Source organism: Brachycentrus maculatus, unplaced genomic scaffold (assembly GCF_059751285.1).
Source record: "Brachycentrus maculatus isolate JH-2025_06_01 unplaced genomic scaffold, ASM5975128v1 h1tg000223l, whole genome shotgun sequence".
Taxonomy (NCBI): Eukaryota; Metazoa; Arthropoda; class Insecta; order Trichoptera; family Brachycentridae; genus Brachycentrus; species Brachycentrus maculatus.
In genome coordinates this window covers 227,940-242,139 of record NW_028280974.1, presented here as the reverse complement: position 1 = coordinate 242,139, position 14,200 = coordinate 227,940, and the positions used below count along the sequence as shown (strand labels likewise).

Sequence of the window (14,200 nt, the reverse complement as noted above, 5' to 3'; positions counted from 1 at the left end):
AGGCGATGCATGACCGTGGAAGGGGCGCGGAATTTTTGCAAAGACATGGTGCGGTGTTCTATTCTCTCTGCCTACTCCTGCGGAAAGCGGCGTGATGGTTAGTTAGTTAGCAGTCTCAATATGTACTGCTTCGCTGTTCGCAATCTTTCTTAGGGATCTAACCCCTGCAAATACGGAGGGACAGTTGTACATTGGGGTGCATGCAAGATGTTCATGTGTGCGGTGTGCTAAATGGTAGAGCGCGTGCACATACCTGTCAGTGAAACCTTTCCAGCTGCTGTATTCACACACACCACCACACAGTCATTACACGAGTACGTAACCAGAGTCTGCACTGGCAATTTGCACAATCACTTTTTCACCTCCGCCCCGGATGAGTCTTCACGCACTAACGTCTGTAACAAAAGAGAAAAAACATACTTGAAAATCATCCCATAAAAATTCCCAAACACTAACTCAAAAACATCCGGAGTTAGCTCCAGAATCGGTTGCGTAGTTTTTATTATAAAACAAACACATTAACCCATTGCACCACTTAAAAAAGGTGACATAAGTTGTTCATACAACACACAAATTAATGGACTTTTTTTTATTACAATAATATTAAGACATTACACACAAAATAGAAATGGTAAAATATAAAAGCATGATTTTTTGTGATTATTACATATTATTGTGAAATCAGTTACCGAAATATAATTATTCATGACATTTTTATGAATATAGTTATTGTCATTCAGTTTTAATGTAAAAAAAATCACTTCAAAGACAAAATGGCGTTTTGAAGAGTGCCCATTTGCGAGTGTCTTTTTGAAGAGGAAGACCTTAACCACATATTCTTTGTTTGGCCAATAAATGACCAAATGCCAACATTTTTTAAAACTCTGGCCCCGCTTATTCCCCTCCCTACAGATATCCATCTCATCCTGGCGACCAGGAACCCAATTATGTACAGACTTTTAGTTGTTTTTTTTTTAATTAAATGGGATAAATTTATAGTTTAATAATAAGTCTATCATATTTTATAATTAAGAACAATATTCAATTAACTTGACATTGGCAAAAGCAATGTATTTCATGTGCAATGCTATTCTATATTTAAAAAAAAGACAAAATGGCGAATCGCCGGCTTTGTGAATCAGTGACAAATCGACCTTGGCCGGTGATTCGCCGGCTTTGTGTTGCAATGGGTTAAAACATAGAGGCAGCGGCAGGCACAGAGTTTGTAACCAGGGTAGGCAGTAGGGTTTTCTTCCCATCTGGTCCTGACTAATCAATACCCACTAGCATATGGTGTAAATTTTTAAGAAAAATGCTTAATAAATAATTATAATAAAACCCTTATCCGCACCCCAATGGTGCATAGGGCACTGTGTCATATAAACGCAGTGTTATCTTGATTGTTTACACATGAAGGAAAGGTGATCAGCCCTCCGCTTCAGGAACCAGTCCATGTTAATATTGAATAAATATTACAGTGAAGAAATCACTTATATTTATTTTACCCTCCTTGGGAATCGAACCCGTGACCTCCAGAACGGTAGCTGACCATTACACTATGGAGACGGACAAAAATGATGGACAAAATTGCTTAATAAGGACCTAAATAATCTAATCAGCCAGTTCTAATAAGTTTTGAAAAACCAGTCACTTTATACAAGTAATAAAAAAAATCTGTTATTTATTAAGGCTCTCCAGTTATTTTAATATTCTGCAATTTTTCAATATATATTTTTTGCCTTTTAAGCAATATTGCTCCCAGAACAGAAGTAGGAATAATTTTAATACTTATTCTAGAACATTACATAGAACGATGTTACCCCTGCAGACCAAATATAGAACTAATATTATTTATGAATATTTATTGAAAAATTAAATCGAAAAAAGATGCCTAGCCTGAATGGATCACATTTTTTCTGTGAGATTATTTTCCCCATACGGAGTGACGTACTGGCGGTGCATCTGCGTACATAATTGTGACTATACATCATAAAAACATGAAGGTCTCGTTGCGTAGAATACTCGAGGAATTAGTCACGTCGCAACACCTGGCAAGGATTTTGTTGCAAGGTATACTTTGTTGTAATTCCAGCGAAAAATCAAGCAATAAAATTGTCTCCGCTTCACTCGATCCCACGTTTATTATGTCACAGTGTAATATTACCTAACAATTTCAAGTACAAGAAAAATTAGCGTGCTGTTGTAGTTGATACAAGCGGATCAAATCGAAACGGTATGCTATAATTTATTTACCTGATTTCGTGGTGAATATCGAAAATAATCAAAGACGCAACTCTTAATATCGGAGAAACATAACTATAGAACGAGAAATGTGCATTTTTTGCGGCGCAAGAAGAATATTCCACACTTCGAGACGTGACAAATTTAGTTCGATAACGCGACCCAAACGTCAAATGCTCGCGTCGAGTCTTGATTTTTTGCGAACGCGCGCGCGGCACGGACACCCGATACCGTTTCGCGGTAATAAAACGCAGCAATATCGCTTATCTCGCGCTGCAGTAAAGGAGGGCAGGCGCGATTATGGTAAACTTTTAAATAGCGGCCATAGGAAGAACGAGTCGGTGGCTCGATGCTTCCATAAACGAAACGAAACGTAACGCGAGCGCGCACGCGCACAACACCGAACAGCTGACTGCAACAAGACAAACGCGGCGCTCTGGCGGAGGATTGCGGAAACTCCACCTAATAAAATGTTGTCAGCTGAAAAACGTCATTTTCCACATAATAATAAATGTTTTTTCGATTAAGCAAAATAAAGTAACTAGGTTACTGTGATTCTTCTTTAATAAATGGATTAAATTTGCTGGTACAAATTTAAACCGCACGTTTAAAACTGCAGTATGAATACAATCATAACTTGGTAAAAAATCATGTTTATATTTAAAACTACAAATTATTATACAAAAATGAATTCTCATAAGCTACATAAACAAAACTGTCCACAGACATGTTTGTCAAGACAAACGTCATACACAACAGTCCTTTCTTACGTACTGAGAAAAATCAATGGAGACTGCTCAGCTGTTCAAACTTAAAACACAGTAAGATACATTATTTTGTAGTAGGTTTTTTGCATTTTTGGACTAAGTAGAATCTACTTAGTCCAAAAATGCAAAAAAAACGTACTGCAAAAAAATATCCCTTTCTGTGTTTTGATTTTGGACAGCCGTGCTGTATACGATTGGTACGAAATCTTTAAACAAAGAAAAACGAAACATTTTATCGGTTTACTCGTATATTAAGCTAGGCAAATGGCAGGTCGTAAGCTAACACGCTTACGACCCTCGATATACGCCACAGCCGGGCACTGTATTACCTAATTCGTACGTAACTTGAGGAAAAATGTATTAAAAATTACAATATTTCGATAAGAAGCCAATATATTTACCTTAAGCGTTACGAGAAAGAACAGCGATCTCCGCCAGCATCAAATACACAATGAGCCCCAACAAGCAAAGCGTCATGTGAGCGAGTAGTTCCAAATTATAAATAAGCCATTTTTCTTGAACTCGCGTTACATTTACATATGTCACAGGTTACGTATCTCGGTTTATATCAGTAGGTACACCATTTCCTATATTGTGATTCTAAAAGGCAGGAGCCGCGAACAACATCTTCGGTTCATTTACATAGTAAAATATTCATGAATCATGTCACACGTTTTCCTACTGATTGTTCACATTTCGAATAATGTATTGACGCTTCCGCTCTCGCGAATTTAATTTACATGATATTTATATTCGCGAAAATTGCGTCTCATTTTTAAATCTCCAAGGGCTATTAGAAATATCTTATCGATATATTCAACTTCAATGTAAAAATCTTCTCTTATTACATTATTATGTTATTTGTATCTTCTCTTGTTATTATTGTTATTGTTATCACGTTACTTGTAATCTTCTCTTATTACATTATTATGTTATCTTCATTATTATGTTTATATCGCTAACCTATTCAGGTATCAACATTTTAAAGTCAAATTGTGAAAAGAATATAATATTCGTCGCTGTTTTTATTATGTTAAACGCATTTGCATCGTCTTTCAGTTTTCAGAGAGGAATAATGGCGATAAAAGAGTTTAAACTCGCGGAAAAAACAACAAAATTCAACGCGACGCAAAGGGCGTTTGTCCACTACACGGAATTATTTCACGGATTTTACTGTCCGGCAAGTCAGCTAGCGTTTTAAAACGAAGATTGGCTTGGATTGGCTTGTGCTTTTGTCCATCTTTTTTCGGATCGGTGCTCTTGATCGGTGCGCGAACACGTTGCGCGTAAATTCGATCACGCTAAACTTTCGTAGTCACTTTCATTTTTCAAAACCGGAATGCCGGACGGTAAAATTCCGGGTAGTGGACAAGCGCCCAAACGGTTGCAAAGCGCTTATGAATTTAGTATTAAAAACTGTCAAGAGGGTCCGTAAAGCGACATATGTGTGCAGAGTAAGATCGGAGATGGCTGAAATTGAAGCTGCAAGATCCGTTGGCCGAGTCCAGATCGCGCAGTCCAAGAGGAAATGGGTCGGCGCGATCGAGTCGCGTGAAACCTGCTCGCGGGAAGAGGTTCGTCTCTGGAGCTCCAACTTTTGCGATCGATAAATCCAGAAGCGGCTCAACGGGGCCAGAGCATTCCCATCCGGCGAGAGCGTCAACGTGGGACAGGGGCGGGCCTTGCGACTCGGGGCGTCGAGCTCTGGCCAGTTCCGGGCTCGCGCGTCGGCCGGTTCGCCTTGGGCCGCGAGCGAGGCCTGCAGTAATGGGCGATGATACGAGGCGAGAGCTAAATATAAGGCGGACAAGTTTTCTTCCCAGTATTGTGAAAATTGACTCGATTCGAAATTCGATTACCGCTGGTTTAGCGACAAAAGAGCTGGTGTCGATGAGTTCGGGCTATGCTACAAGCGAGGCCCTACAATAATGAACTACTCGTATGATACGAGTCGAGAACTAAATATACGGTGGATTCCCATTCAGAAATGTTATGAAAAGCGACTCGATTCGAAATTCGATTACCGCTGGTTTAGCGACAAAACGTGGCAACACCCAAGAGCTGATGTCGATGAGTTCGGGCTATGCTACAAACGGAACCTACAATAATAGGTGATGATACGACGCAAGAGTTAAATATAAGGCAGATTCCCAGTCAGTAATGATGTGCAAATCGATTATATTCGAATTTCGATTACCGCTGGTTTAGCGACATAATGTCATGAGACCCAAGAACTGATGTCGACAGCATGTGAAAGAAGGTTTCGATCGAAGCATAAATGTGGAGGTCCTCACCAAAACATATAAGTAATGAGGAATTCCAGCTTGTAAAATTGTTAAGTTTTGGTGGGATTTAATAATTTCATATTGGTTTAACACATGATTGGTCACGTTCTGTCGCAACTTTCAAGATTTCGATAGAATACAGTAAACAGAACAGATTTTTTCGTGCAATATTGGAAATGTAACTTTTCGGTGAGGACCTCCACAAATATAACTTTTGAAAATTGAGTAGTGTAAATCATGTGTAGACAACAGGTCAATGCCTTTTACATCCATATTCTGTATCATCTGCGAGTGTTTTTGCCTAGAATTTTCACTCATGAATTACATGAAATTATATTAACCTTAAACATAAAGAGTAAATCCACTCACGAGTAGGCATAGGCTATAAAACTTTTAAAAAAGTTGAAGCCTGAGTACATAATAAGTGGTCGCATGGGTCATAATAAGCGGTGTTGCATAAGCCGTAGCTAGATTTCAGAGTTGCTTGGACGTTAGGTAATTTAAAAAAATATATTTATCATCTGTGTTCAGATATATTTTATCTATGTTCAGAAAACGTTAACAAAGATTAGGACTCGCTCAAAGGACTTTTACAACATTTTGAGTGTGTCCAAATACTTGTTCACAAATCTGGATTATCTCCAATTATAGGAGTATTTTTCATTTCATTATGAAAATCAAAATATTTTAATATTTATCATATTAAGAAAATCTGTCAAAAAATAATATTATGGACTGTTCGTTTATCCCACAAAACATCTTATCATTCATGAATAGCGTTTGTCTAGCTCGATAATCCTGAATGTTCCCTTTAAAAATGCGGGTTTACAGCTGCTATTCTGTCAGTCAGGTCATCAGCTGTTTCCTCTTCGCGCGACACGCCTCCCCAACTCTGTCACCCAAACGATCGAAAGTGAAACCTCTACTATCTGCACCATCGCTTCACTCACTAGGCCGATCAAACACAAACAATGTGACATCACACGATGCACTCAAACTAAAAAAAACTATAATTAAAATGTAACTTTGTTTTAAAATCACGATAAATATTTTATTATAACTTAATTATAATGTCTACCGGTTTCGAAGCTAACTGGTATCCGGTAAGCTTGATAAAGAAGCGGTTAGCTTCGAAACCGGTAGAAATTATAAAAAATTAATTTAAAATGTCTACCGGTTTCGAAGCTAACCGGTAACCGGTAAGCTCGATAAAGAAGCGGTTAGCTTCGAAACTGGTAGACAGTATAGTTAAGTTATAATAAAATATTTATGGTGATTTTAAAAATAAGTTACATTTTAATTATAAAATGGCAAATCACAAAGTTAGTTCTTCAAATATAAATTATTTTTAATAAAACTATTTACAACATTTTGAACGTGTGCAAATACTTTTTCACAAAACTGGATTATCTCTGCTTAGGAGTTATTTTTTACTTCTTTGACATCTCAACATAGATGAAGAAGAATATGGAAGTCTGAACATTTATAGGGTTTACGACCGTCATAGGTTTGGTTAAGTGATCACTTTACCCACGTGTAATATTCATTATTTCATCCCATGATTGGACAACCACATTACTCAATTTTTTTAAATGCCCAGACTTCCATATTCTGCATTATCTATGTTGAGATGGCAAAAAGTAGAAAAAAATAGCTTACCAAATATCATGCCGCTTCCCGGCAGGGATAGGCAGAGAGAATAGAACGCCACACTTATCTGTCTTTGCAAACAATCTTCGCATCTTTAACATTCGTCCAACTCCTTATACATACCGGCCGATTATTCCGACTCCTAATCTAATGATGCCAAGATTTCCTCGATCTTCCTATGCTTCTATTACTAACCACATTCGCATTATAAATTTGACTAACTATTCTTTGTTCCCTCATTCGATTCACACGCCCAAACCATCTCAAAGAACCTTTCATCATTTTATCGATAATGCTTATCCTTATATCACCATTCGAATATCTATCGTAATTTTTATATTTTTTATCCCAAGAACCCCAGTTTTGCAGTTCATGTTATGAGTTAGTAGATTCTGATTCCTAAACATGCTTGTTATAATTATCATTCGACTGATGGAGTAACTAGATTGATTTTCATATCATTCAACCGGTAATCAAAACAAAACACGTTAGCGCTCATTTTAAAAACAAGTTCTATCAAATGATACAACCAACTGCAAATATAAAACAACTTTTTTCCCAAACATTTTTTATTCAAATCAAATTAATTGTAACCGAGACTGAAATGATGCCGATATCAAAACGAATAATATAACATTTTGAGTGTGTCCAAATACTTGTTCACAAAATCTGGATTATCTCCAATTACAGGAGATATTTTCATATTATTATTTGACATCTCATCAAAGATGATGAAGAATATCGAAGTCTGGGCATTTACGATTATCAAGATTTTGTGAAAAAGTATTTGGACACACTCAAAATGTAAATAAATTATCTGGTCAAATTATAAGCTTAAATAATAAAAATGAAAATGATGTTTTCTGGCGTTTCTCATGTGTGATTATTATCCAGGATTCAGACCTCACATACTAATAAAAGAGTTTGTGCTCAAAAAAAAAACTTAATTTCATCTCACCAATAGATGCCTCTAGTGAAGTTCTAGTGATTCAAGAACAATGTTTCAAAATTGGTTCATATATATAGAACTTCCAAGAATTTTAGTAGTGTGGCTGTTAATAATGGGTAGAATTGGTGAATGTGTGTAAAGTGATCACTTAAACCAACCTATGACGGTCGTCAGCCCCGTAAATGCCCAGACTTCCATATTCTTCTTCATCTTTGATGAGATGTCAAAAAATAATACGAATAATATATTTTAGCAAATACAGCCATTCCAAAGGAATTATTTTTATTAACCTTTATAAAATATTTTTCAGGCAAACTTAACTGGAAGTAAAGGAAATTTTACACTACAACCGTCAGTCTAAAGCTAAACGTAAAGTAAAAAATAAGTAAACTACTAAAATAGCAATCCACACTTAGCTAACCTAAATCTTATCGAGTTTAACTATGACTAGACGTTTATCCAAGGGAAATTTTAGTGTACAACCGTCAGTTCAAAGCTAAACGTGTAGTAAAAAATAACTGCTAAAACCCACACTTGGCTTCGTTGTTCTCGAAAGGGTAAACAACCCGAGAAAAGGCTCGCGCAGGTGGAATTAAGATCGTTCTGAAGGGGGTCTGAAGGATGATTTTCGCATAAACTTCAACAAGCATTCAGTCAGCAGGTGGTAATTAATACAATCTGGTTTCGGAGGATATAGCCGTTATCAACGCGTTGTAATGGATTACTGGCTCACTATTATAATTACGCATTATATTCATTCTTATCAAATTTAAAATCATGAAGTCGACGCAACTATTTGTATATGATAGAAGGACCTACGAATTTGACTCGTTCTTTGATATCGCTCACTCCTTTCAAGAACGTCATACATTAAAAAAAAAACTTGATTTTTCAGGAGACCGTTTTTAAAGTTTAAAAATATAATACAATGTATTAAAAATAAATATCAAGCTACTTATTGAACTTTTTACTGTGCAACAGATCTTTTTAGGTAAAAACTGAAGATTTTTTATCCATATGAAAAATAATTAACATATTTGAAAAAATAATTAAACAATACATTTTCATCAAAATGCAAAAACATCACTTTCTGCCCTGTAGGGGGTAAATATTAAGTTAAAAATATGCCTCTTTTGCTGGGATATAGTACATTTTCTGGGCATTCCTAAAACATGCACAACTGAAAATTTACGATTTTTGATTTATGACGTTCTTTAAAGGAGTGAGCGATATCAAAGAACGAGTCAAATTCGTAGGACCTTCTATCATATACATGTAATAATAATATCAGGTAATAACTCGACACTGGCTATAACACCCAGGATGGGTGAAAAGCCATTAAAAAGAAGAAGAAGAAAGGAGTGAGCGATATGTGAGTTCTTGAGAGCATCTTTGGTTGATTTGATTAAGCCTAGTGTAAATATCGCTTCAGCATTTTTCCCATAGTGTGGGTACAATAGTTCAGCACTTAAGTCGATATCGTCCGGTAGTGCACCCAGCGCAGGGGGAAACAGTCACCCTCGCACTTTACGTACATGTTGCACGGGGCACTGTAGCGTGCAACTGTGCCGCGCCGTTGTGCGGAGCTGCGGGGGTCAGCGACCCCGGAGCCGCACGTGCGACCGGCCACCCCGCCGCCACAGCTGATCCGGAGCTGAACCCAAACAAGCGGACTGGAAAACAACCTCTCAATCCTTTCTGTGCGCCTGGTACTTTAAATCAATACATTTGGTAATATGACTCCGGGGATGTGAAAGAGCTGTGTATTCCAGACGAATTGGTTGATAGGCGTCTCACGCTTCGATCGACTACATCAAAATCAATACAATAGTATGGCTCCAGGTAACTGAAAGAGCTGTGTATTCCAGACGTATTGGTTGATAGGCGTCTCACGCTTCGATCGACTACATCAAAATCAATACAATAGCATGGCTCCAGAGTATCTGAAAGAGCTGTGTATTCCAAACGAATTGGTTGATAGACGGTCTCACGCTTTGATCAGCTACGACAGCTGCCATAGGTAATGCGATCTTATCGGCTCGCTTCCAGTGGACTAAATATGGCGAGCGTGCCTTTGCTGTTGAGGAAAGATGGCGAGGAATGTTCTTCCACCGGTAGTTAGAAATAGTGAGAGTGAGATGATCTTTAGAAAAAAAAACTAAGAACACATTCGTTCACAGTGAAGCGCCCTTGAGGTAATGTTTTACGAAAATGGCGCTACATAAATTATCCAAATATATTTTCATAGTACATAGGACATTGGTACTATAAACCAAGCTAAGACACAAAATGCCGATCCATCGGAAGAAGGATCGGCATCGTCAACAGGCCGTCAGGTAAAAGTTCAAACACCCAAAGTGTCCGTCCCATTTCTGTACCTCGTTGAGTTTTTTCGTTGTTATTTGCAATAATGTTTTTTGGCGTTTTTTTGGTTTTCCAGTCAATAAAAAAGGTGATTATATCATCAAACCCAAAGCCTTCAGTAATGGATCTTTGTCAGACGGGAGGAATATCTATTTTAACATACTCAACCTATAAAGGATTGTATTATACTCGTTTTGTGTTTATAACAGCCGATATAATTAAAATTTTCATTCATCATTTTCTTTTGGAAAATTCGCCTTCGAAAAAACGTTATTTTCGTAAGTTGGCAATGAATGACGTCAGAGAAACGATGGAGTTATTTTAATGTTGGTGTCATTGCTAAATTATTGGCGGCTCTATTTGTTGATGTCTATGCTACACCCTCCCACCCCCCCCACCCCTCATATTTGTATAACACAAATGGTAGAATAATGGTAAAAAAACAATCCATAGTACTACTATTACAGCTCTATAAACCAGAGACAATAAACCATATGACGTCATTAAACGTTCGATGACGGAAATTTGATGACGTATGCGAACGCACGTTTTTCCTTTTCAATGTTTAAACCTTCATATATCCCTTATTTCTCTACATATTTCAATAAGAATGTTACCGATAGTTTTGTGATTTTTCATATTAATTTATTAGCCAATAATCACACATCGTGATATTTATCCATTATCTCGAAAACTTTGTTGTTTGTTACAGAGTACCCGTAATAAACCGAGATGATGACTCTCGCCGAACAAATTTTGGTGAGTCTGGGACCGCAAAAAATCCAATTAGAGACAGGTAAGAATAATAATCGATGATGGATGGAGCAGGTATGGAAGGTGGATAAGTCAAGAGGTGTAACTATTTTGCTTAAAAAAAGTAAGGGTCACGTCGACAACGTCGAGAAATTCGCAAATGAAAGATACAACATTTCTTGGAGGGGCAATGGGCCAAAAAAGTTGAGAATCACTGCTCTAACTGTAAGGTGTATTAATTTAAATTTTGTTTGTATCATAAGCTTGTATTTTGTTATTAGAAACAGTTTTTTTTAAACAAATAATAATAAATTTATAAAATATATTCATACATGTTTATAACTGCTACTACCGACACATTATTAGCACACAATGGTGCATAGGGCACTGCATCGAATTGATACACTTTTGAATTGATCGTTGGTTATGAAGGTGGGTTGATCGAACTCACGCTTTAGGAGCTAAATCCAGAAGTCCGGAGTGATATTAAATAAACGTTAAGGGCGTTTGAGCACTACACGGAATTTTACCGTCCGGTACTTCAGTTAGCGTGATAAAACGATGATTGGCTTGGATTGGCTTGTGCTTTTGTCCATCTTTCTTCGGATCGGTGCGTGAACACGTCGCGCGTAAATTCGGTCACGCTAAACTGTCGTAGTCGCTTTCATTTTTCAAAACCGGACTGACGGACGGTAAAATTCCGTGTAGTGCACAAGCGGCTTAAGGGTGAAAAATCACTTATATTCATTTCAACTCCTTAGCAATCGAACCCAGGACCTCCAGCGTGGTAGCCAAATGCGTTTACACTATGGAGCTGGATATATACATATAATTGTATATATAAATACATGCACTTTTCGAGTCAAATAACAATATGAATACCAGGAATACATGAATAAAAGAAGATGCCGACTCGACAAACACATAAATTCGCACAACTTAGGCCAAGGTCGCTCAAGAAGAAACCATTTTCATACGGATGGGCTTTGTACGCCAATTAATGTTTCGTATGTGATTTGTTTATAATTCAATGCGAGTGCACCGGTTTGTTTAAAATTCCATACGAGCGCTCGCCGAGGCTCGCAGTTCAGCAACCAACTATTATTGGCCGAGCCACATCGATAGTCCGAAAAAATAAAAATATTTACGAGTGTTGGCCCCTCCCACTGGAATATGTTCATTTTATTAAAATTAAACACTTCGCTCACTCCTTTCAAGAACGTCATAAATCAAAAATCGTCAATTTTCAGTTGTGCATGTTTTCAGAATGCGAAGAAAATGTACTATATCCCAGCAAAAGCGGCATATTTTTAACCTGATATTTACCCGCTACAGGACAGAAAGTATTGTTTTTGCATTTTGAAGAAAATGTATTGTTTAATTATTTTTTTTTAAACATACTTAATATTTTTCAAATGGAGAAAAAACCTTCATGTTTTACCTAAAAATATCTGTTGCACAGTGAAAAGTTCAGTAAGTGGCTTGATGTTTATTGGAAATACATAGTATTATATTTTTAAACTTTAAAAACGTTCTCCTGAAAAATCGAGTTTTTTTTATTTATGACGTTCTTGAAAGGAGTGAGCGACTTGAATATACCACTTTATCGAGTTTAGAAATAAAACTCGATAAAGTGGTATATTCAAGTGTTTAATTTTAATAAAATAATCATCTCATTCCATAAAGTTAATGCCGAATCAATAAATAATGGAATATGTTCACACTTATATAGATTCTTATAGATTGTATCGGATGTGAAGATAGCACATCAGAAATTTGCTCATGTCACAGCAATATAGTACATCGTATACCGCGAAAATACTTGTCGGAGACTCAAAAAACTGTATTTATGCACAATACAGTGGAACCTCTCAAAACGAGTTTAATTCGATTCAGCATCTTACTTGTTAAGCGAAACACTCGTTAAGTGAAACATATTTTCAGATTTGGGACCAAGTATTTGGACACAATCAATATGTTGTATTTATTTTTTATCGCGCAGACATATATATAGTGATAAATCAGCCCATCTATTCGTGAGGTATTTTTCAAATATACAGTATGCCCTTCTCCAAGATATTCACATGTCCATATGTGCCTGGGTCATATTCAAATCACGTTTTTTTCATCTCCATTCAAGATAAAACACGGTTGAATTGTAAAGAGTTTGAATAATTTAAAATCCACACATTATCTCCCTGTATACAGTCCCAAATCTAATCTGAAAAAAACATGTATTGAAAATGTCATATGGTTACCATATCTATAGTATGCAGCGCGTCATTCATACGTGGCATATCTGTAGTACGCATCTGTCAGCTTTTTTTGACATCTCAACATAGATGAAGAACAATATGGAAGTCTGGTCATTTACTGGGCTAACGACCATCATAGGCTGATTTAAGTGATCGCTTTACACACGTGTAACATTCACAAATTCTACCTTAATTCTATCTAAAATATAGATGGTTCAATTTCGTAACATAGTGTTTGAATCACTAGAATTTCACTAGACATCTATCGGTGAGATGAAAGAAGCTTTTTATTGGCAGAAACTCATTAATTTGTATGTGAGGTCCCATACATGAGAAACGCTAGAAAATATCCTTTTCATTTTATTATTTTCGATTTTAATCTGTCAGATAGTCGAGAGGCGAGAGAGTGGAGAGTTAGAGTGGTTACAGAAAAGGGGTCACAGCGGAATTATTTATACATATTTATAATTACATTACCGACATCCAAAGAGACGCGCGGTATTTATATCCGAGTCGAGTGCGGGACACGTGTTCGCTCCCCGGGACGCTCTTCCGCGTCCGGTGCGACAATCGGCGCCGATTACCGTACAGGCCGAACGCGAGATGGGCGCACGTTGGGTGCGGTGTACGCGTCAGGCGCGTACATATAACATGCTCCCAGATGCTGAATACGCGCTAGGCGCGTAAGTCAAAGCAATGAGTCTAATGAATTAAAAGTATCATTGCGTAATTGATAATACCCTTACAGTCTAAACACAATATTTTTAACGTCAGCGTGTAATGAATAAGTCCGCCTCCGTAGTGTAATGGTTATGGGGTTGAGTTACCATACTGGAGATCCCGGGTTCAATTCCCAAGGCGGGAGTCAAATAAATATAAGTGATTTTTTCACTGTAATATTTATTCAATCTTGCCCTGGACTGGTACCTGAAGCCG

General features: G+C 37.1%; 1 protein-coding gene across 2 annotated transcripts in view; it reads right to left on the bottom strand.

Moving 5' to 3' along the window:
- ctrip (E3 ubiquitin-protein ligase ctrip) overlaps positions 1-14,200 on the bottom strand; it is a 91,268-nt gene that overhangs the window by 60,495 nt on the left and 16,573 nt on the right. Inside the window, exons 1-2 of one of the 2 annotated variants that reach the window (XM_088264324.1) lie at positions 2,254-2,665; positions 254-395 (exon numbers count right to left, since the gene is read on the bottom strand). The gene's annotated coding sequence lies outside the window, so the exon portion shown is untranslated. Of the gene's footprint in view, positions 1-253; positions 396-2,253; positions 2,666-14,200 lie in introns of those variants that run through there. The other variant, XM_088264323.1, reaches the window with a different exon arrangement.